The sequence below is a fragment of the Stylophora pistillata genome, chromosome 12 (assembly GCF_964205215.1).
Source record: "Stylophora pistillata chromosome 12, jaStyPist1.2, whole genome shotgun sequence".
NCBI lineage: Eukaryota > Metazoa > Cnidaria > Anthozoa > Scleractinia > Pocilloporidae > Stylophora > Stylophora pistillata.
Window position 1 is genome coordinate 10,605,001 of NC_142530.1, and position 26,187 is coordinate 10,631,187.

At 37.1% G+C, this 26,187-nt stretch overlaps 3 pseudogenes; 2 read left to right on the forward strand and 1 right to left on the reverse strand.

Moving 5' to 3' along the window:
• Positions 1–3,061: 3,061 nt before the first annotated feature.
• LOC148718774 (uncharacterized) lies at positions 3,062–4,508 on the forward strand (annotated as a pseudogene).
• Positions 4,509–4,770: 262 nt separating this feature from the next.
• LOC148718775 (uncharacterized) lies at positions 4,771–6,120 on the forward strand (annotated as a pseudogene).
• A 6,766-nt stretch (positions 6,121–12,886) lies between these two features.
• On the reverse strand, positions 12,887–15,022 carry LOC148718776 (uncharacterized; annotated as a pseudogene).
• Between the last annotated feature and the right edge of the window lie 11,165 nt (positions 15,023–26,187).

Here is a 26,187-nt window from a genome sequence, read left to right on the forward strand (position 1 = left end):
ACTCATAGAACCCCCGATCGACCCTGTTTCTACATGTAGTTCCGCCTTTTCTTGAAGAAAGCAATCCACTATATGTTATTCAAATAACCAGTGAAGCTGCTTGGAAATGGAGGGAGTTTTATTGGCTGCCTCGTAGAGTATTCGACTCACTCCAAGCGAGCATCCTGCCACTCGGCTACAAACGGACTGAATCCTCCTGCGATCGCGTTGGACGCACAATTGGTTAGCCATAGATTTTCTTCCTGTTAGACTTATTTCTTTCAGGTGAATTCCATTTTTTATGTGGAAAAAACATTCTGGTACAGTGGTGTAGTGCCGTGTCTTGAAAGTTCTGTTTGGTTTTGTTTCAGCTTGTTGATTGGTTTTTTTTTCGCTGTATACATGCAGCCAATTTGCACGCAATTTTATTCGCATATGGTAAATAATAAATTTTCCTACTGTTGAGACTAATTTCGTTCAGATGAATTGCTTTCTTTGTGTGGAAAAAACATTCTGGTACAGTGGTGTAGGGCCGTGTCTTAAAAGTTGTTTGGTTTTCTTTCAGCTTGTTGATTCGTTTTATTCGCTGTATACATGCTGTCAATTTGCACGCAATTTTATTCGCATATGGTAAGTGATAAATTTTCCTACCATCGCGCAGAATGCCTGGACATCATTAATTATTCATGAGCATTGAAGTGGCGAAAATGTAAGACGATTCAAGCAAAAATTAACTCCATTATAAGCGGCAAACAGAGACAAAAATTACGAGCCGAGACGTGGGTGAAAATCGCGATCAACCCAGAGGAGATCGCGCTATCACCCAGAGATGTATTGGCAAGGGTGACAGAAGAAAACAAAGACCTTCGGACCACAGTTGAAGAAAAGTCCGCCGAGTTAAACAAATCAGAGAGTCAGAGACTTGCACACAATGGGAAACACTTTACAGAAGTCGGAAATAAACAGCAGAACAGACATTTAACTGAGATACAGCAAGTCGGCTTTTAATCCCCTCTTGTTACCAACGTAGACAATTTGGTTGCTTAGGTAATAATATGTGGACTTGTTGGTGAAATTGAACGTAACGTTTAAAATCGTTTAAATGTTCAGAGCTAATTTCGCTTTTCTCGGACAGAAAAAAATCTCAAGACGCTCTTTGGTTCGGAGAAACATACGGATTAATGGCCGAGTCATTGATGCTTCGAGACAAGACAGGATTCTGCCACCAGATAAACTTGAAAACTCCCAAAGGTAAAAAAAAAATTTTAAAATTCTTTATTCATCATTAAGCAACTAGAAAACAAAACGTACCGCCAGTTAGTGAAGCGGCTCAGGTCAACACACCAAGCCCTCAACAAACACTAGAAGGAGACATTTGCAAAGGTAAGAAAGCTATTTACTTTTCTGTAAAGGATTACCGATAGGGTAGTTTTGGCCAATCACTACCACAATCTTACATGTACTCTCTACTAGGATGATGATAATACCTTATTCCAGTTACTTTGTTTTGAAAATGCTAACATATTATCATCATATTTTCAGCAAAATGTATAGGGTTATTAATACTCAAAAAGATCTGTCCTCTTTTCAAAGTGACACTGATAGATAAAATATCAGATTGGTGTGAGATGAACAAGATGACAATTAATACTAAGAAATGTAAGATCATGCGAATAACCAGGAAAAGGCACCCTTAGTTGGGGAGTATAACATTGAGGGTCAATCCTTGGAATGTGTTAATGTTTATAAAGATTTAGGATTGTTTACTGCTAGTGGTCTCTCATGGAACAAGCATATCGATAGAATAACTGCTAAGGCCAATAGGGTTTTAGGTTTGGTAAAGAGGAATCGTAAGGACTTAAATGATGTTGAAACCATGAGAACACTTTATTGTAGTCTTGTGAGACCCTTATTGGAATATTCATGTGAAACTTGGAACCCTTATACTAAACGTAACATTGACAAATTGGAGGCTGTTCAGCGAAGAGCTACTAGATGGATCACTAGGTCTGGTGATGATTATGGTACTAGGCTATCTAAATTGAAGTTGTTGCCATTATCTAATAGGAGGTTCATTAGGGATGTTACGTTTTTGTTCAATGTAATTAATGGCCATTATGACATAGACATTTCCAATAAGCTCATATTTTGTAAGGACAGAAGCATGGCTTATAATTTGAGGAAAAATGACACACAGGACCTTGTCCCAAATTTTTTAGCAGAACGAACGGTCTCAAATATAGTTTTTTTAACCGTATCGTTGGTGAATGGAATAGCTTACCTAATCACATTAGAGAGTCGGATAGTATTAAAACTTTTAAAAAGAATGTTTTAAGTTTTATTAAGGATAAGGATAAGGATGATTAGGGCATCTATTTTTATATTTTTATATAGTTTTGCTATATTAAATTTTTTTTAATTAGAGGGGGTATCCCTTGTATGGTGCGTCAGCGCTTTTGGTTGTCACCTTCTCCACAATTTTTCCTTTTATGGTTTTTATGAACCTTAATCGTAATTAATACTAATTGTTTGTGTATTCTTGTGGAGTGAATTTGTAATAAATAATAATAAATAATAATAGTACGGTATTTATATAGCGCTATTTCTATCACTATCCAATAGCGCTGTACAGTAATTTTATAAATCGGACTGATAAGATTATAAAAACCATAAAAATCTCTAAAACATGAGTAAAAGAAACTAGCTAATAAGGTTGTCTGTAATAATGAGAGTAAAAACTTTAAACTAATATTGAATTAACTAATTTCCTAGCCAATTAACTAGCTCACCAACTAATCAACTAATTTACTAGCTAACTATCTAGCGGCCTAACTTGCTACTTATATAATTAAATAGCTCAGTAAGGAGTAGTCTAATTATAAAATTTGTTAAAAAGGTATGTCTTTATACAGGTCTTAAAATGTGATAGCGAGCCGCTCACTCCTATGTTGTTTGGAAGAGAGTTCCATAGAGTCGGTGCTACAAAATAAATCATTGCTATTTTCCTATAGAGAAGAAGAGGGAGGCATACAACAAGCTTCCTTCAGACCAGAAAGAAAAAATTAAAGCAATCCTGTTCATCATGGATAGGTTTTCTATTTCATGGGAGGCCTACCATGAGCTGACCCAGCAAGATGGGTCACTTCCCAGAACTTACCCGGTGGAGGGATGTCAGGCAATTTTAGACTCTGAATGTAACATCCGGAAAACACCAGGGAATCAGCCAGGAGCCGAGTTGCAGCTTGAAGATCTACTGGCGCAAAAAATTGAAGATCATGTATGTCACCTAAAGTGATCGTACCACTCACCAAACACTCTTTGATGTTTGAGAACTGTATTTTGATTCCAAACGAATCTTTACATTAAACAAAAATGGCGACTAAAACCAAAGCCAAAAAAAACAACAACACGAGGTTTTCGAATTACGTCATTATCACATGGTGTCAATCATAGGTAAGTAAAGCGTACAAATTGAACTAAAAAAACAATGTAGTTATAGTCGCGACAATGTAAGTAAAGCTATGAGAGATTTTTGTGTTCATTAGTGTGATAATTAGGAATAGTTTTCTTTATTTGTCACAAAAACAAATTATGAGCGAGTAATCTCAATAACTAAATATTATCAAATATATTGATGTGTTCCATTTTCGGGCAGCTGAAGGAATTCAACCACCAAGACAGTCCAACAGTGAAAGTAAAAATATTAGGCGATGGAGCTAGAATGTCTCACTCCAGCTCCCTCTTCACTTGTTCCGTTTCTATCTTAGATGAAGGTCAACATTTTCTCTCTAGTGCAGGTACAGTGCCTTGATTGTTTATTATATTGAATCCATGCAACTGAAAGCCTAACTGTTTATTATTTTGTCACAACAGGCAACCACACCATTGCTGTACTAAAAACATCTGAGGACTTTAACAACCTGAGAACTGGTCTGGCAAATATCACACAGACAGTTGATAAAATAATTGATGATAGATTCATCTTGGTGAAAGGGAGAAAAGTAAAATTACAGTTATACCTTGGTGGTGATTACAAAGTAAGTACAGTGTATCTGACTATAAACAAGTAACCACATGTAAGTTTGTTATTTATAATCATATAAACTTTTTTCCCTCTTATTTTCAACATTTTCTGCTTCTAGCAATGAGAATAAAAGGGGTTATTTCAAATAATTAATGCATTTGGTGCCTAATCCACAAAAAAGACAGGTACTTTCCAAATTATGCTTTTTTTTTATTTTTAGAAGCATGTTTGACAATATTGATGTTCTCTATTTCTCATTTTAAGGTGCAACATGGATGTTCTATATGCCTACTATCGGGCAGAAAACATGAAAAGAAAGTTGGGTCCAAACTGGCACAAGCAAGCAGGATGCCATCACCAATCTTTATTTAAAATACCCCTAGAAAATATTGTAATTGATGAACTTCACTTAATGCTAAGAGTAATGGACCGGCTGGAGACAGGCCTTATCCTTGAAGTTGTTGATTGGGATGAGGTAAAATTACTTCTTTGGCTGTTTTATTAAATTCAATGCAAGTAGTGTCATCGTGTTATGTAATTTTACCTTTCATGAAATCAGGCTGACAACCAAGGCTAGCCCTATCAGAGAAGAAACTCTTGCCACTCAGATGCACCACTTGCTGCCATACGCTCCCTAGGAATCTCTTTTAACATGTGGAGAGCAATTTCGTTCGTATGAAATTCTTTTTTTGTGTGGAAAAATCATTCTGGTACAGTGTTTTGAAAGTTCTGTTCGCTTTTCTTTCAGCTTGTTGATCCTTTCATAAATGCCAGCGAATTCTAGTGACAAGTAAGCTTAAGTACTTACTTATATGATGCTTATCATTTTAAGATTTAACAGATAACCGAATTACGATTTGCCTTATGATCATATTAAAAAAAATGCTTAGTGATATCTTCTAACGACACAAAATTCTACTTTTTCTGGCCTAAAAAATCTCTCGCAACATACTGAATAGTAAAGCAGTATTACAGCTGCTCAACTCACTATTCTTTCCTTTTGAATCATCCAAAATTTGACATTTATTTTTGATGTTGTTCTTTTAGAGAGCTTTCAAAAGAGAGCATAAAAGATTTCCGTAACAAGTGAGTTTTACATGCTTATTGTTAATTGCTTGATTTATCAGCCAGTGTTTACACTATGTTTTTTCATTCATTAAGCTTATAAATTTACGTTACGTTTAAGGTTACTTATTCAACCGTCCTGGCTATGCCGTGATCCTTCAATTTTGCTTTTTTTGCTTGAACTCATACTAAAAATAGTCAAGGTTCCATAAAGCCGACACCTTTCCTTGCCATGAAGGTGGCACTTAATCTACTGCTAGAAGTTATACAGCTGGTTAGTAAATATTAAAAATCAAGCATACTTGATCATGAGTTTTTTATTTTCTTATGTACAGTGGAACTTTCCGTTGGACAATATTAAAACCCAAAAATCTGTTGAGAGAAGTTCGCTTTGTTGAGCCATACCAGTTCAAGGCTGGATCTAAAGAATCCGGTCTAGCCTGGTCTGAAGTTTCAGGAGCTGTAAATCAGTATGATGGGTTCAAAGTTATGCCTAGAGACCAAAGAAGTGCCCGAGACAGATTCAACAAACTGCTTGGTGATTACAAGACAAAATGAGAAAAGAGGAAGCGGAGTCAGAAACAAATCCCGAGCCCTTGTCTGAAGCAGAAATCATTTTACAAGAAATTGAGGAAAAAATGAAATCAGCAAAAATCGATTTGATTTCAATTTCAGCGAAAGAAAGTGAACAGCAGAAGAGTGAGTGCAAAAAGGCTATGTCAGTTAGAGATGTAGTGATGAAAACATGGGGAAAATCTAAAGGTAACACTGATTGTGATGAAGAAGAGTGTGCCAGTGAGAAACCGAAAAGGAGGAAAAGAAGATCTGGTTGTAATGCTCTGCAGTGCCTTGAAGCCAAATGTCAAGCTGATGCAGAAGTATAAAAGGAAGAAATATCTCTTCGCCAGCAAGAATTGGCCTCACAACAGAAACGACAAGAGCAGTTTGAGGCTCAAATGCTTCAGTAACAGCAGCACTTACAGCAGCAAGCACTACAACAGCAACAGCAGTTCATTCTGCAACAACAGCAAATACTACAGACTCAAATTTAATACTTGCTTTATTGCAGAAAGTTTCTAAAGAGTAACGTGTTTTCCAGTTTAATGCTATGATACACAAAGTATCGTTTTGTACTTAATTACTTTGTTTCTTTGAGTCATTAAACTGTTTCAGAACTCCACCATGTGTAAAAAAATGAAAATTATGTAGATCTTGACCACTAAAATGAAAATTCTTGCAAACATACCCACGCCTTGATTCTAAATGAGCCATCCCTAAGAAAGTAAAACTATGCCAAATAATCTTGAACAGTTGGTGGCTCTAATTGGAAGTGGTCTAAAGTTGTGTTGCCATAGAGAAAAGCTAATATATTTCTTAAAACAGCACAGCCTATATATTGCTTTCCAACAGTACTCATTCCTGTCTTTTTAAAAGTTCTTTTTAAAGTAAATGAACTTGAAATAATTTGAAACGTCATTGAACATCCTCTCTACACAAACTCTTACTGAACTCATAGCCGAGTTGAAAGCCTCCATCTCAGGGGTGAGAACAGGGACATCCCCTGGCAGTAGGGTCTCATTAAATTGGGACGAAGGGGGTAGGCTGTATCCCCATACAGGCAAAGGGCATCACCTCTTGTGTTAAATCCAACTCTTGGTGGATCGTTCAGGAGACCAGTATCCTTAAGCATTCCCACATCTTGACGACTTTGGAGGCTGGTTGGCTGCATGTGATGCTTTAATGCATGTGATGCTTTAATGTGACAGCGTGATGCTGTTAGTGAGCTTCTATGCGCTAGCTGATGTTTGGCTGTGTAGCCGCGTGATGCGGTTCCAGTCAATACCCACTAATTGACCCTTGCTCACCATAGAGTCTCCTGTAGCTCAGTGGTTAGAGCATCCGACTAGATCACGGAGGGTCGTGGGTTCAAATCCCATCTGGAAACTCAATTTTTTAAAATATTTAAAAGCATTTAAAATCTCGGTAGTGCCTGGGCAGCGACTTGACCGACTGTGCGCTAAAATCAAGTTCCTTAAAATAAAAGTCCTTCTTCACTTACGATAAAAATCAGTAAACTGGCCCGTAAAATGAGACGAGACAGCGTTCCAAAGTATAGCGCCTCTATAGCTAATAGAGGTTTTAATTAAGAAACTGCGGGTTAAAACGCAGGACGATTATGTTATTACTCCTTCTAAAGTTGTACGCAGTGCAAGGTTTATTTGTAAAGTATGAAAGAGCTGCAGGTACCTCACCTATGAACACGCTTGAAATAGTTCAATTAATCGCAGTTTATAATAAAAGGTTAAAGTGTTCCAATTCGAGTGTCAGTATACTTCGTCAGTAGGCATATCGCGAGGTAAGTTATATATTATTCTGGCTGTCCTTCGGTGAAGTATTTCCAAAGATTGTAGAAGGTCTGTATTTGGACAGCTGCCCCAAACGACCGGTCCATATAAAACGGATGGCAATATTATCTTTAACTACAAGTCGAATAGGGCGTTTCGCCTCAAAAACGAACTCCTTTTCAAGAGAATAAAGGCTGATAGTTTCGAAAGAAACTGTTTGGGGCTGCGTCGGTGGGAGTAACGAAATAATTTGGATATATCAACAAAGTTGAAATGGTAAATTGGCCAACGTAACGATTACAAAAGCTGAAGTTTTGAGCGTTAGCCCTTCGTCGGAGCGAATAGAGGAATTGTGGGTTGTGTGTGCTTTTAAAGGCAGAAGATGGAGCTACGTTATTGGTGGGAACATGACAACGAGAAAAACAAGAATATCTTAGTGGAAGGAAAAGCGTTCGTTCATCCCTGTGGGATTTAGACTGCCGGTTTGAAAGATGAGCTTTTGTTCAAGATTTTTACGGCTTTCCGTGCTACCTAAGTGTAAGGAAAGACCGCAGATTGCCATATGTTGCTTAGAGTGATTAGGTAAATTAAAATGTCTAGCGACTGGTTTCGATGTGTCCTTGTCATTCCTTTCCACGTCTCGAAGGTGTTCTCGGAATCGGTCACCTAGTCTTCTGCCTGTTTCGCCGATGTATATCTTTTTGCAATAAGTGCAAGTTATGCACTAGATTACATTGGCGGAGGTGCACGTGAAGTGCTCTACTACGCTTAGCCGAACTAGTGCTCACACTCAATCGTTTTTCATTCGGAAACAACTTCTTCAAACAAACCAATGGTGTAGCCATGGGCACCAAAATGGGACCTAGCTATGCCAATCGTTTTGTAGCTTTTGTCGAACATCAATTTTTGAACCAATACAACGGGTCCAAACCTGAACTCTACGGTCGCTACATCGACGACTGTATCGGCGCTACCTCCTCTACCAGAGAGAAGCTCACTCAATTCATAACCGCAGTCAATTCTTTTCACCCGGCTCTGAAATATTCCAGGGAAATTTCTGACAATTCTTTATCCTTTTTAGACATCAAAGTTTCAATTGAAGGTAACGGTTTGTGCACTAGTGTGTATTACAAACCTACAGACTCGCATTATTACTTGTTATATTCGTCTTCGCATCCATCTCACATTAAGAATTCCATTCCTTTTTCTCAGTTTCTAAGACTTCGTCGTTTATGTAGTGATGACTCTGATTTCCACCACAAATCAGAGTCAATGTGCCATTTTTTCGATAAACGTGGTTAACCTGTTTCTGTCGTTCAAGCGGGTTACCACCGTGCCAAACTTATTGATCGACATTCAGCACTACAAACGTCGCATAAGGAAGATTCGGACCGCATTCCATTCACTCTCACGTTTCACCCTCACAACCACTCAGTTAAATCCATCATTCTTAAAAATTTTAAATTACTTCAAAACGATCCAGAGACAAGCACTATCTTTTCGCAGCCTCCGCTCATTTCATTCAAACGCGACAAAAACATAAGCAATTTTTTGGTCAGAAGTTCATTTCAGACTAATGACCAACCAGGCACTTTTAAATGCGCTTGTGCACGATGCAAAACGTGTCCTTTCATTCACAACACTGATAAAATATCGGGACCTAAACGATCCATTGAGATCCCCGATCACTTCACGTGCACCTCCGCCAATGTAATCTATTGCATAACTTGCACTTTCTGCCTTTAAAAGCACACACAACCCACAATAGTCCTTATCACATTTGTGTCTGCAATGCAAAGGGTCCGCGGAATTACAGTTTCAGGACGAGGCTATCGGGTCAACGTTTCTCGAGAAACACTCTATGTCTGACCATGTAACTCTGGAATCTCCTTTTTTTTTTCTGCCGAGGAAAAAGTTAAAATTCTTCGTGGTAATTGTCCTGGCTTCACGAGAGGAAGATTGAAAGAATGGCTCTCATTTCGGAAAGGAGCGGCAAAATTTTGTCGCGTTTGTTCATGACTACGGTTGTTGTTCCTTTGTCGGCCTTTTTGAGGTTTAACCCCAGACTAGGTTTACACTAGAGGAAATTGTTCCGGATTCGTGATGAATCCGAAACGTTTTAGTGCCGGATTCATTCTGCCGTTTACACGAAAGTGGACGAATCCGAAATAAAAACTTCCCGGTTTGGTCGTGTCTCCGGAGATTTTGAATCCGGAATTTAAAGTGGGAACTTTGAATCCGATAACTTTTGAATCCGGAAAGTTTTGTCGTGTAACCGCTTTTTTTTCTCGAATCCGGATATTATTTCCACCTGCAATCTTTTGAGTTTGCGGTGAAACCAAAATGGATCTAGTGCTAACATTGCTGGCGGTCTCCGGTTGCCTAATCTTGTTGCAGGTTCAGGCGATAAATGTTATCATGTGTACCGCAGTATTTCTGAAGAAACGCAAATTATTATTGCAAGGTAGTTTAACGTCAGCCACACTTAATCGCCGACGACGTAGACTGCTTGGCATCTGTCCAACTCAAATTTGCCTCAGTGGCATCTGGATCTACTCTAGCCATTTTTGGGGGAGGCATTTTCACTTTGTCGATCGAACGACGAAACAACACTGGGCTTGGTAACCATTCCATTTCGAATGTTCCCGGAGTTGTCGTTGTGTGTAAACGGTCAGGAATCCGAATATCCTTTCAGTGTAAACGCCTACGAATCCGAATACTACAAAATTGATGAATCCAGAAACATTTACGAATCCGGAAAACTCTCCTCTAGTGTAAACCTAGTCTCAGAGTCACGTTTCAAGGCCCTCAGCACCTTGCGTTCGGCCTGAAGCAAATTATCTTTTGGCTTTGTTTATTTCTATTTTTGAAAGGTCACTTTTAACCTCTTCTAAATAGCTTTCAAGGGCTACTGATTTTTGTATTGGTGGTATCCATGTAGATTTGACGTGGCAGGGAGGGGTTTTTTTGTCCTCCCCTCGGAATATGTAAATCAGACGCATTCTCCTTGCGAACTGATCAAAGTCACACAATTGTTGTTGTCTGATCTGTTTTTGTTTTGTAGCGGGTGTTGGAATGAATTTAAGCCCTTCTGCCAGTAAATTAATCTGGTCGTTTGTAGGTTCTTTATTTGAGAGGTTTTTTAATTGCGTTTTGTTCGCCTCTAGTTTGATAGTTGAACGTGTTTGGCAATACCGCGGTTTCGATTCTAATCACGTGGATCTCGTCAGTTGCCGATTCACTGAAAAGACTGTTGCACCTGTACGCAATACAATGTCTACCCATGACGAGAACATGCTGTATCCTTAAGAAAATGAATAAAATGCCTCCAAACGTAGCCGTTTGCTTCGATTTTACTTGAAAGTTTTACCTGTGTGACCCGATAGCCTCGTTTTGAAACTTCAAAGTCCGCTGAGCTCACGTACAGTGGGCGTAAATGCGATAAGGGCTATTCCTCTATTCGCTCCGACGAAGGGCTAACGCTCGAAACGTCAGCTCTTGTAATCGTTACGGTGTCTAATTTACCATTTCAACTTTGTTGATATATCCAAATTATTTCGTTACTTCCACCGACGCAGCCCTAAACAGTTTCTTTCGAAACTATCAGCCTTTATTCAAGGATAATGAATGTTTTCGTTGGTGTCATATTCGACATTTGAATCCACAAGAAAAGTGTCCTCAGAGAATTAAAAAAGTTGATAAAAAGTTTGTTGAGCAATTAAATTATTCAGGAATTGAATTTCTAGTCAAACTTAGTCAAATAAATAAAATAGAAAGGCAAAATAACATAAATGTGAATGTATTTGGATATGATAATCAACAAAGATATCCACTTTATGTTAGTAATGAAAGAAATGAAGATCATTTGAATCTGTTATTGATAACAAATGAACACAATTCACACTATGTTTTAATAAAAGATTTCAACAGATTTACGCATGATATAACAAAACATAATGGTAGAAAGTATTTTTGTTATTATTGTTTTCGATGTTTCAGTTCTGAAAGAGTTTTAGATAATCATAAAGACAATTGTCTTGTTATAAACGGAGCTCAAGCTGTTAAAATGCCAACAATTGAAAATAATATTTAAGAATTCAAAAATCATAATAAAAAATTACCAGTTCCATTTGTTATTTATGCTGATTTTGAAGCTATCACAGAGAACATTCATGGATGCCAGCCTTTTGATAAAAAATCATTCACTTAAGCTTATCCAAAACATACTGATTGTGGATATGGTTATAAAGTCGTTTGTTGTTATGATGATAAATATACAAAACCAATTCAAATATATCGTGGTGAAAAAGCTGTTTATAAATTCATGGAAAAAATGCTTGAAGAAGTAAAATATTGCAGAGTGTCATCAAATCGAAATTCGGAAAACCATTAAAAATGACAAAAGAAGATGAAGAGCAATTTAAAAATGCTGATAAATGTCATATCTGTGAAAAGACATACACTGAAAAAGATACTCGCGTGAGAGATCATTGTCACATGACTGGTTCGTACAGAGGTTCTGCACACCAAGATTGTAATATTGATTTTCAAATAACTGATAAAATACCTGTAATATCTCATAATCTTAGAGGATATGATTCACATTTCATTATGCAAGAAATTGAGGAAATAGTTAAAAATCATAAGTATATAAATAAGAAAGGAGAAGAGTGGCAAATGAATATAAATGCTATTCCAAATAACTTAGAAAAATATATGGCTTTCATGCTTGGAAATCATCTTAAATTCATTGATAGTTTTCAATTCATGAGCTCAAGTCTTGATAAGTTAGTAAATAATCTTCCCAAAGAAGCTTTCAAATACACATTAGAGCAATTTAAGAATGAGCAATTTGATTTAATGACTAAAAAAGGTGTATATCCTTATGATCACACGAATAGTTTTGAAAAATTAAAATGAGTCAAAATTACCTTTCAAAGATGAATTTTACAGCATACTGAACAATGAACATATCTCTGATGATGAATACAAACATGCTCAAACTGTGTGGGAAACTTTTAAGTTAAAATCAATGGGAGAATATCATGATCTGTACTTGAAGTCTGATATATTGTTGTTGGCTGATGTTTTTGAAAATTTCAGAAAAACTTGTCTTCAATATTGTAAATTAGATCCATGCCATTATTTTACAAGTCCTGGCTTATCTTGGGACGCAATGTTAAAAATTACAAATATTAAACTTGAATTAATGACTAAAATTGATATGTATCAATTCATTGAAAAAGGAATGAGAGGTGAAATGAAATATATTGCAAATCGTTATTCTAAAGCGAATAATAAATACATGAAAGATTATGATGAAAACGATGAATCGAAATGTATCATGTATCTTAATGCGAACAATTTATATGGATGGGAAATGTCTCAATATCTACCAACAGGAGCTATCTGAACAGATTCAAAGTCTAATAATCTGATCAGTAAAAGCATATCTAAAACTATACAGAAAAGAGAAAGGTGAATGGCAGATCTAGAACCCTATATACAAGGCTGCTAAAGATCATTAAACAATGTCAATGGCTCCCTCGGCAGCTGCGATTTCAACGTCACAATTATTATACTCATACGCAGCGCGGCGCTTCACCCGCGATCCTCGAAGGCAAACTAAGGCTGACCGAAGGAGGGCAAAGGATGTCTTTGCTCGGATCCAGGAAATTGTTTGCGAGTATCGTTCCCCTTTCTTGGCGGCTATCAGCTTGGCCAATCGGCTGTGGTATCTTATGCATTCCATCCCCATCCCTCCCGTAGTTGTAAATACAAGCGGCGTAAACGAGCCATGCTCAACATCCAACACTCTCCTTGAGTACAGCCGCTTCTTATCCTTTTCAGGGATGCGATAACTCTGCTGCGGTTCCCGGTCCTTGTAAGACTCGGCATTAAGGTGGCAAACCCTCACATCGAAGAATGCCGAGCTCTGGGGATCCCAGAAGCCACGCGCCCGAACGTCCAGTCTTGCGTCTTGTGCTCTATTAGACCCTCTGCTGAGTTGTTCTTCAGTGATGTCTTGGAGAACAGGCTCGACCTCGACATCGGTACACACTATACTCAAAAGGTCGGCCTCGAGGTCTCTCAACTCATTATGCCGTTGGATAACAAAGCCCCCTCGTTTGCAAATCATTGCGTGGTCTACTGCGAAGTTTTCCCCACACGCACACACTGATGGAATGTCATCGAACGGCCAATCATAGCTTAATTTAACAGCATCGCGAAACTCTCTCTTGCTGAGGTTGAAACCATTTTCTTGAAGGGGAAGAACTGTGAGCCATACAGAGGAGCCTTTTTCTTGCGCTAGCTCTAGAGTTCGCTTGGTCTTCCGTGAAACGATTTGTTTTAGATTATCTGCAATCTCTGAAAGTTCTTCAGCTTTACCATGTTTGACAGCCTGACGCCCTGACTCGATGAGGGACTCGTCGGGTTGTTGATGAGTTTGACCCTTGATATGTTCGACAAGAGAAGATGTAACCTGAATAGATGGGGCATGTTCGCGTGCCGCCTCGTGACATGGGTTGCTCAAGCTCAGGCCGCCGAGGTGCACGGGTAGTGCTAGAACGTCTCTATCCAGTTTGCTACACTTGCGCCCAACGATTGCTGGTATAAGGACCTGGGAAATAGCCTCTTCAAGTGGCTCTAGAAGATCTTGGACATCAGGGAGAGTCCTAAGGAAGTACTTCCAACGATGCTTTAAACCAAACGTGTATGCGGCATAGCTGGCCTACGGTTGAATCTGTGCAAATTCAGTCAGCTGAACAACTTCATTGACCCAGCTAGTTACTTTCTCGTTGACATAGTCCTGTAGATAATCTCTTGAGCCTATCACAGCTCCAAGATGCTTCTGCCCTTCTACTGTCAAGTTAATGGCTGTATCTTTAAAGGCTTCTCTAACAAGTGCCTCCTTTTCTGGCTTTGCAATAATCCAGCACTTTTTTCCGTTTGGAAAGTAGCCAATATCTGGACCGAATGTATTAAGACCATCCCACCATTGCTTGATTTCTGAGAGAGTGCCAGCTCCACAAGCATCATCTGCGAACCAGCATTGCTTTGCATCTGACATGGCCTGTAGACTTGTTATCAAGGGCTGGGTGCTGAGGGCATATATTGCCATAGCAAGTGGGTCGCCTTGAGTTGTTCCCTCGACTGATGTTATCTCTTTACCACCGGTGATAAATAACTGGGCTGAATGGCGATAGGTGTTTATGGCGTAGACTGCAATTACAGGACAAAGAACGCGGATATTGTGTAAAGCCGCTGCCCTATTAAGGGCATTAAATGCATTAGACGCATCCATCAGCAGGACCGCGTCGTTATCATCTGCTTCGAAGATTCTATGCATGGCGTGTATTGCAGCCTCGCTCCCTGATTTCTGCCCCACGCACAATTGTAACGAGCCACTTGCCTCAACAACGTCCCTCTTGGCTATGTTCATGACGCATTTCCCGCATATTCTCCTGATCACTTCTCCAACTCCTATTGGCCTCACAGCACCCTCTCCCTTATCTAGAGGGATAAGGCAACTCGCTAATAATGGCTCTATGGTCGAAGGATCTATGTAATGAGTACATAGAGTCTTTGCCATTGTAGCTACCGCCTCACACAGCTTCTTCGATGACTGTTTGAACGATTTATTGAAGATTATTGTAAAAAAAATAGCCAAGAGACTCAATATATCAACAGGATTAGTATCAAAACTGATCCCCACACTGTCGAACAAAGAGAAATACGTATGATGCACGATCCTCGCAGTAGAGAGCGCTATTTATGCAATAGCGAAAATCAGACCTGAAAAAAATCAGGCCTGTACGGGATCTGCGATGCTAGTGCAGCGCTCTACCAATTGAGCTAACAAGCCAACTGGGAGCAAGCCGTTAAGTTGATTCGTAATAAACCCGTGATGATAAATCGGATACGATGAATATATGAAGTTCCTTTATTTTGAACTGCGTTTATAGATACGTATGATGCACGATCCTCGCAGTAGAGAGAGCTATTTATGCAATAGCGAAAATCAGACCTGAAAAAAATCAGGCCTGTACGGGATCCGTACAGGCCTGATTTTTTTCAGGTCTGATTTATTGCATAAATAGCGCTCTCTACTGCGAGGATCGTGCATCATATGTATCTATAACCGCACTTCAAAATATAGGAACTTCATATATTCATCGTATCCCAAAGAGAAAAACGTTTTACGTCATCAAAATTTAAATTTATATACACAACTTGGAATGAAAATAAAAAAGGTTCACAGAGCACTTGAATTCAATCAGTCACCATGGTTGAAAAAATATATTAATTTTAATGCACAAAAGAGAACTCAAGCTAAGAATGCTTTCGAGAAAGACTTTTTCAAATTGATGAATAATTCTGTATTCGGAAAGACAATGGACAATTTAAGAAATCGTGTTGATGTAAAATTTGTCACAGATGAGAAAAAATGAACTAAATGGGTATCAAGACCAAGTTTTGTATCAAGTAAATCATTTAATGAAAATTTAGTTGCAGTGCATAAGATTAAAGAGACATTAACTTTAAACAGGCCAGCTTATGTTGGAATGTGTATTTTAGATCTTTCGAAAACATTGATGTACAAATTTCATTACAGATATATTAAAAGTAAATATGGTGACAAAGCGAAATTATTATTCACAGACGCAGATTCATTAACATATGAAATCAAAGCTGAAGACGTTTACCAAGATTTTTGGAAGGATAGATTTATATTTGACAGCAGTGATTATTCTAAAGACTCTAAATTTTACAGTGATGTGAATAAAAAGTGATTGGTAAATTTAAAGATGAAACATGTGGAGTTCCTATAACTGAATTTGTTGGTTTAAGATCAAAAATGTATATTTACGCTTAAGACGACAATAAAAGTTCACGTACAGCTAAAGGAATTAAAAAGAAAGTTATTGAACAAGATCTGAAGCATGAAAATTACAGGCAAGTGTTATTTAATAATGAGCAAATACACCGTAAAATGAAAACCATGAGAAGTGATAAACATCAAATCTGTAGTTATGAAATAAATAAAGTGTCAATAAGCTGTTTTGATGATAAAAGATATATTTCAGATGATGGAATGACAACTTTTGCTTATGGACATTGTTGATACTTTTATTTTGATATTTTGATATTTTCTCTTTATTTTGATCTTTTATCTTTATTTTAATATTTTGATATTTTATCTTTATTTTTAATATTTTGATATTTTGTCTTTATTTTAATGTTTTGATATTTTGTCTTTATTTTAAATTTTTATTATTTATCTTTATTGACATGTCATTTTTTATATTATTCATATATATATGAGTAATTTAGTTGAAGGGAAAGTTTTCAAGAGTTTGAAAGCCAAAGCGAAGTATTTATTGAAAGCGAAAGATCTAGAATATAGTGATAAGAAGAACAACAAATATCGTGTAACACTTGAAAATGGAAAAAAGATAGATTTTGGTGATAAAAGATCTGAAGATTTTTTAATTCATAAAGATTACAAGAGATAAGAGAGAGATACAGAGCCAGAGCGTAGAAAATAACAGATAAAAATGGTAATTTAACTTATAAAGATCGAAACAGCCCAAATTTTTGGTCATATCATTTATTGTGGTGAGAAAAAATATTTTAAAAAAATATTTTACTTATAGTATATGAGTGATGGATAGCAAAGAAAGATTGATGAGTGATTTAACTAATGACCTACGATTTTTGAATACAGAATTAGATCGTTTGAGAAGAGATTGTGAATCAACTAAGGAACGAATATTCGATAATGAGTTAAAACTTGAATTATTGAGAGAATGTATGTGTAAAAGGAATGTGAGAGAATATTTTAAAAATGAAACTTTGGGAATGCTTGAAATAATGCGAGATAATTTGATTATTAATGAATCAGACATAAAATCTGTTGAACAGAAGATTGATTTGTATAATCAAATGAAAAATTTACTTGAAAAAGATATAATTTAAACTGATTGATATATATAATGACAAGTGAATAAATCTTACTCGAATTTGCTTTCATCTAACAATCTTAGGTATAATCCAGCTCTTGGTTTACCAGAATATATTACTCTTTCAAAATTTTCACTTCATCAAACTTTGCAAAAACTCTCAATGGTTTCTCACAAATTGATATATCAAGTATCAAACCAACACAGAGTCAAACTGTCCCACCTCCAGTTCATTTCAATGCAAGAAACAAACAAATCAAATATGTTTACGATCCAACCGATGACAACGATTGTTCAACCAAAAAATATGTTGATGACCACATTTCTCGTGGTGTTAGCAGTCAACTGAGTAATGATGTCAGGTTAATTATGTATGATCCCGGCCAATTCAGTGATGAAGATGACATCTCTGGGCAAAAACTTACTGATAATGGTGACTTTCATGAATTTAATAATCGTGTAAAACCATTCAAGCTCGATTTGGACACCAATAAAGGTTATTATTCATCACGGTTTGGAATCAACATGTACAGTGCCGTGAAATCAGAATATACAGTTGCCATTGAATTATGGTGGAAATCAAATAAGATAGATCACAATACATTAAGTTTAAGTGCTACAAGCTCTGTTGAGACAGTCTCGAGACAACTGAATAATCGATTTTCAAACCATGTTAGAAGTATCATTCATATGACAAAATGGACTGACACAACACCTAATTATTTGATGGTTGACGTTGTGATGAAAAACAAATCAGGTCAGGTATATGACCAGAACTTAGATATTTGGGTAGTCGTTTACGGTTATTACAGTGACTTACCAGTTAAAGATGTTTGGGACAAATTTTATAGTGTAGTTCATAACGGTTTTATATATTTCAATGCACCACTAATGATTCATCAACCAAAAATACCAAACAGCCCAGCCACAAAGTATTATGTAGACGAAGCAACAAAAAAAATATGGTTTGGAGGTTCATTAGCTCATAATAACTCTTCACAAGTATTATGGTATGCTAATGCTTCCTCAGACCACACCAACAAAGTCCATCAAAGTTCTCATTCAGATTTCACAGTCGATCCAAAAGACAAATAACAGTCAGTGATGGTTTCAATTCTCCAATAGCTGGATTTTTAAATTTTAAATTGAATAAAACTGAATTCACATCTACTAATAGAAAAAACCAGGAAAGATTTATTACTCGACGTTTCGGGGTCATCGTGACTCCATTATCAAGAGACTAGTTTAAAAACATGCAAATAAGGAAAGGTACAAGAATAGCATAAATTAGACTTAACGGCTTAAACAAACACCTTGGCGCGGATGGAATCCGTTTGCACGTTCAGTGTTGGCTTACGCATGCGAATATACAACATTTCATTAACAAGGCAGTCAAATTTGCCGTTACATTTCGTGATGACGTTGAATTGCTCGATCAAGCGTTCAGGCATTTCACTATTGTGCTGGAGGTGGTAGTGTTTGTAGATAGAAGATGATTTCCTTGTGTGCCCTTCTACGCGCTCGTGTAAGTGACCACGAGTATAGCCCACATACCCTGCATCACACAGGTTACATTTAAATTCATAAACGACACATTGTTGGTTAACAATAGGGGGCTTAATTTCGTGTTGCTTAAGTTGTTGATCGAGCTTAGGGCTAACGAACACTGGTTGGACAGTCACGCTTAACTTCGAGCTTAGACTGTTCAGTTGTTGTTTAACATGATTAGCTGACGACTGGTCCTTGAAGGGTAACACTAATCTCACAGTCTCCGATGGTACGTCTGGTGATGGACAGGGTTCTGCAGATGAAATCCTTCTCTCAACGAACCGCTTGATTGTAGTTTCAACCAGTGGCTTTGGGTATTTCAAGTTATGAAAAACCCCTCTAAGGCGGTCACATTCCTCGAAGAAGAAAGACCAGTTAGAAGATAATCGATAAGCGCGATCCACCATGGTGTTAACTAGGCTGCGCTTGTACTTAATGTCAACATGACTCTGGAAATGCAGAAGGAGACCCGTGTTGGTTCTTTTGATGTAGACCTTACTCTCAATCTTTGGTGCACGGTTAAGCAGTTCAGTTCCTAGAAAGGGAAGGATCCCTTCCCTTTCTAGGAACTGAACTGCTTAACCGTGCACCAAAGATTGAGAGTAAGGTCTACATCAAAAGAACCAACACGGGTCTCCTTCTGCATTTCCAGAGTCATGTTGACATTAAGTACAAGCGCAGCCTAGTTAACACCATGGTGGATCGCGCTTATCGATTATCTTCTAACTGGTCTTTCTTCTTCGAGGAATGTGACCGCCTTAGAGGGGTTTTTCATAACTTGAAATACCCAAAGCCACTGGTTGAAACTACAATCAAGCGGTTCGTTGAGAGAAGGATTTCATCTGCAGAACCCTGTCCATCACCAGACGTACCATCGGAGACTGTGAGATTAGTGTTACCCTTCAAGGACCAGTCGTCAGCTAATCATGTTAAACAACAACTGAACAGTCTAAGCTCGAAGTTAAGCGTGACTGTCCAACCAGTGTTCGTTAGCCCTAAGCTCGATCAACAACTTAAGCAACACGAAATTAAGCCCCCTATTGTTAACCAACAATGTGTCGTTTATGAATTTAAATGTAACCTGTGTGATGCAGGGTATGTGGGCTATACTCGTGGTCACTTACACGAGCGCGTAGAAGGGCACACAAGGAAATCATCTTCTATCTACAAACACTACCACCTCCAGCACAATAGTGAAATGCCTGAACGCTTGATCGAGCAATTCAACGTCATCACGAAATGTAACGGCAAATTTGACTGCCTTGTTAATGAAATGTTGTATATTCGCATGCGTAAGCCAACACTGAACGTGCAAACGGATTCCATCCGCGCCAAGGTGTTTGTTTAAGCCGTTAAGTCTAATTTATGCTATTCTTGTACCTTTCCTTATTTGCATGTTTTTAAACTAGTCTCTTGATAATGGAGTCACGATGACCCCGAAACGTCGAGTAATAAATCTTTCCTGGTTTTTTCTATGCCTTTGCTTTAGCAAATCCCTGCTGATCACATCTACTAATGATATAAAAATACCGATTATAAAAACTACTTGTTGGACTAATCTAACATTCACCATTAATTTATACTTTCAAAATAACACAACTTTACAAATTAATACAAGTCCCTCACGTATAAAATTAGATGGAAATCCGAATTATGGTTATTTCATTATAGCGAAACTAGATTAACATATCCAAATATATATGAAAAAAAGAAATATATTCAATTGGAATAACATATCAGGAACATTAACTGAAGACCGTGTCAATGAGTTAAAAAATTTGTATAAATTCTATCACAAGAAATATTGGACATTTAAAATGATGCATAAAATAATGAATAGAAAACACATCATTGGTCAAGTGACATCTGTTGGATTGGTTGCTACTGGAACCATTGTTGGTGGTGTAACACTAAACCCAATTATCCTTGGTGTTGTGTCTGGATCTGGAATAGTATTAAAAACCTTCTTGGAATTAAAGAATTATAAGAAAAATATCGAGATGTGCAAGTTTGCTTTCACATCCTATAAAAAGATATTAACTGAATTGAGATCATGTTTGAGAGGGCTTCAATTTGATGAGCATGTGCTTTTAAATCATGTCAAAGTCATTGATGAATTGATAATAGACATGTGCCCATTAGCAGACAAATATTCTAAAAAATATGATTCTAAATTTTGTGATCAAGGATTGAATCAATTTCATCTCCGATAAGATTTTTTATTTGAGACCAATACTTATTACATTGTTTAATAGTCTTCTTCGATTTTGGAGTTTTTATTTCATTTGATGATAAATTCATCATATGAATCAGCTTACCGATTATAAACCTCATTGATATCATCCTTTTTCTTCCACTGTTTATTTCAGGTTCTATTTTTTCAATAAGATCAAATACTTTGATAATTTTATTTATATCATTTCGACGGAGATATTTGAATTCCAAATTGATCATTAATTTCATAAATAACTTTTTCTATATGGTATTTTCTGATATAGACTGATTTTTTCCGGAATTTATACATATTGTTATAAAAATCAATGAACTTACAATCTTTTAAATCATAACTATGAACTAATCCACAATTAATACAAACAAATGAACCATCTATTAAATTCACATCTTGATTCTCACAACATTTCTCTTCAACAATTTCATTTTCTTTTATAGTTTTATCACAAAAAGGACAATAACTTCTATCATCCTCAAGTAATGCTAAATGAATATTATAATCACACATCTCATAATATAAATAAAATGAAAAAAAATTGGAGCGTTTTAATTTGAAAACAAGATTAAGAAGAAGCAATTTTGAGTCTGTGTTTTATGATTTTAATTTTTCCATAAAGTTTAAAAATTTCTGGATTTTGGATTTTGTCATATCAGTTTACAGATTTTTTCCAGATCATTTTTCCAGATCAGTTTTACAGATCAGTTTTACAGATCAGTTTTACAGATCAGTTTTACAGATCAGTTTTACAGATCAGTTTTACAGATTAGAGTTAAATATTTTTCACGGATTATTTCAGATTTTAAGGCCCCAGGGTTGATGGTCTATACCTCTCAATCACTATACCACTAATATGTTGAAGCGAATAATAGACAGCAATTAACAACCCCGTCTTTTCAATGATTCATGACTTCTCCGGTGGGTCTTAGTTTTCGTAATTACGATGCCTCATTACGAAAACTAAGACCCCATCTCATTTTTCGTATTTATAAATTTTTTGAAGGTGAGTGGGAGAGTTTATACATCATCTTGATTTGTTGCTTTTCCGGTTGGATAGAGGAACCTGGTTGCTTTAAGATTAAGTGGGATTTTGTATAACCTTCCTTGCGTTTCGAAGTATCATTTCTCGCGCGACGGGCGATTCTTAAATTTCCACCCAGACACTGAGGTATTTTTAGAATTGTTTTGCAATTGTTTTGAATCGTTCTACAAGGTGCAAAAATAGTGGAACTTGAGGAAATATTTTAAATGGAACAGTTCAGACTTGATCAGGGTTTGCCCACTTTACAAGTAGTGTCGTTACTTGTAAAACGGAAAACTTTATTTATCACATTTCAATATTTGGGAGTACGTGGGATCTTAGTTTTCGTAATTTCGAAAGCTAATTACGAAAACTAAGACCCCATCTTATTTTTCTTGTTTATCAATTTAATTGGAGATGAGGTAGTATTAAAAAAAACAGTATTCTCTTATTTATTTATTTTTTTACGTTTCTGAAGGTGAGCGCGAGTTTATAAATCGCCAAATGTTCCGTTGCATGTTAACTTGACTTTTCTGGTGGCACAATTTAGGTGTCGTGATTGAAGACCTAATATATAAGGAAGGTTCTCGAACGTCCCCATAACTTTCCGGGCCATGAGCTACATTTGAAAATCATAATTGCATGTTATCTTGATTTGCTGTTTTTCCATTGGTCTAATTACATTTCGTAATTACAAGTTTGCAAAACAAGTTGGGCTGAATTTGGGGTCGAAACGCACGCCTTAACCTGTTTCGTTAACGTTTGATTTTATTGCTTAGCTTTTAAAACTAACGCAATTTGAATCTTTAATGTAAACACTGCGCGTATTACTGAGGTATCAATGCTGTAATTAAATGTTTCTGGTGACATTTAAAAAGTTTTTAACATTCAATACGGATGTAAACAAAGACAATTATATGAGATCATCATCAAAGATTTCTGAAGATTGTGTATAACAAAAACTGTAACAGACAAACTATAACCGCAAATAATATCATTAATAAAAAAATCAGAAATATATATTAACAAATGTAATGATAGCGAAAGAAATTGTATTATGTGATTGTGATTAATTAATAAACACTAGATACATAGTACGCTACTTGATTTACTTTAAAGAATAATCCTATCTTATTTATCAGTTTCATATTATTGAGAGTCAGCTGAAATTAAAAAAAAGGAATGTTTGCGGAAATTACCACAAATCTTTACAGCTATTAAGTCAAAGATTCTTTGAATAGGCTCGTTCTGATCAACCTACTTTTTTTGTTTTCATTATTAAAAAGTCAACTCTTAGCCGTTCAATATACCCTGTTAGAAAATGATCGTCAATTTTATCCGCATGGAATTTTGTTCTTATAGCCTCATTTATTATCATTTGCTCATATTTACGAGGTCATGCATATGAAAAATAGGGAAACGACCACATTTGTGATTATGGTCTATGGGACTGAACAACAACTGAACAACAACAACAACAACAACTGCGTTACAAATTTTCAAACCGTCCTGTACGCTAAAACGTACGTTAATATCACACGCTTAACGAGAATTGTTCTTGGAGGTGAACTTTGTGAGATTTTTGCAATTTCTCATGCACGTCAGAAGGTATAACAACATATTTCTTTGAAAAATAGGGGAAGCGTTTCTTCATACACGCCATATCCGCGTGGTAGTACCGAGTCGCTTCTTTGGTTGATGCCTGTTTGTTCCTCCAGTCACCGTTCAAGGGGAAGTAGAACCTCTCTTTGAGTTCAAATACCAGATCATGTGGTATTACATGACAAAAGTCGTTTCCACATTGCTTGCACGTCTTCGCTTCCTTTGGCAGAATTCATAAGACAAAGGGATTATCATTGTGGTGTATTTCACTTTATTAAAAACTAGATCATTGGATAATGCAATTCAAGACTTTTTATTGGCTTAGCCATTATGGTATATCAGCCAATATACCATAATCTAGAAATATGGTAAGCGTACGTGTCAGCTTAAAATTAAAAGAGAGCTAAAAATTTAATAAAATTTAATAGAATTTAATAATTTAATTTAACGTTTTTAATAAAACAATTATTCCACTCGCACTTGTTGGATATGAGATCGTTATGGCCAACGAGGCGCGTAGCGCCGAGTTGGCTATCTATCACCTCATATCCAACGCGCGCTCGTGGAATAATTGTTAAATACACGCGACCGGGTGTACTGATGCTACTTGCTTGTCGAACTGAGGGAGGGGAGGGAGGGGGGCGGTATGGGTACTTGTTGGATGGACCTTTTTTCCCAGCCACTGCCTTGTTGACAAAAGCTTCGGCTAAGGCAGAAAGCTGACCTGGCTTCTTTCCAATTTTTAGAAATAAACTGTAAATGCCGGTCCAGCATCTTCAACTTTTCTGCTATAGCAATGGAGTGCTTGCAGACTTTGTCGTCTTTAAAATTAGGGCAGCGACAGGATACATGATCTTTGTTAACAATGCATTCAATCCTTCCATCTCTGGCCGCTCTGGAAGCCACTTCATATTTGTTCTTCTTCGCTACATCAAGGATGCCTTTTTCCTGGATAGCGGCCGGTAGATTCACAAGGTTTGATACACCTTCTATGACAGCATCTATCACGTCTTCCTGGCAGAGCATTTTATCTTTCAAAACCTCATCGACGTCAATTGAAAGTTCTCTATATTCTTCGCTTGCAACGGTAATATTTTGGGCTGCCTTCAATGCTACACTCTTGCCTTGTAGTACGTTTTCTACCGACATTGAATTCAATTGAGCAATATACTCGTTTCTTTGATTATGTTGCCAATCGAACCAAGTATCCACAGATACGGTGAGATGGGCAGCAACTTCTGCCAGCTGGTACTCTTCACTTAGTCCACAGATAGCCAACTTAAATTCGTCTTGTTGTTTCTCGTGAATTTTTTCGAATACATGTTGAGTAAACTCTAGCTTTGAAAGGTTGTCGTTTTGCTTCCTGTTAATAGCAAGCAGGAAATCGCTCTTAGCTTGTGACATCCTGTGGTTCATCGACTCGGACGTGTTAGCGTATGGGCGAATAGGTTTGCCATTTGTATCATTTGGCATACCAGCTTCTCGGTGGCATTTCAGCGTCATCTTCTTTCCGATCATTTTCGCGATTGTTTTCCAGGTACAATGAAAATCGGGGTTGATAGTCGCCTCTTTTTTTGAGCACCTCTACCTCTTTCTTGTCAAATACGTCCTTAAAGGATTGTAATTGTCCCTTTACCTCATGCTTGTCTTCGGCATCAATGATACCTTCGCATTTGCCTCTTACTCCAAAAACATTTTCAAGGAAAAACTTCTGTGTCTTCTTGTCTCTTATGCCAATCTTGTGTAATTGAGCATTACAGTTCTCCTGGAAATGTTTGACACATCTAAGGTGCTTGGCCTTCGGAAAATCTTTCTTAAATGCCGCGTCGAGTGCTTGCTCGCCGTCAGTTACGTATCCCTTACACTTCTCTAAACCTTTGCAAGCAGCGACGCAAGTGGACGATAAGACTTTGTACATGTATGATGCACGATCTTTCGCAGTAGATAGCGCTATTTATGCAATAGCGAAAATCAGACCTGAAAAAATCAGGCCTGTACGGGATTCGAACCACTGACCTCTGCGATACTAGTGCAGCGCTCTACCAATTGAGCTAACAAGCCAACTGGGAGAGGGTCGTTAAGTTGATTCGTAATAAACCCGTGATGATAAATCAAATACAATGAATATACGAAGTTCATATATTTTGAACTGCGGTATTAAATATGTATGATGCACGATCTTTCGCAGTAGATAGCGCTATTTATGCGTACAGGCCTGATTTTTTCAGGTCTGATTTTCGCTATTGCATAAATAGCAGTAAATAGCGCTATTTATCCGTATCTATCGCAGTAGATAGCGCTATTTATCCGTACAGGCCTGATTTTTTCAGGTCTGATTTTCGCTATTGCATAAATAGCGCTATCTACTGCGAAAGATCGTGCATCATACATATTTAATACCGCAGTTC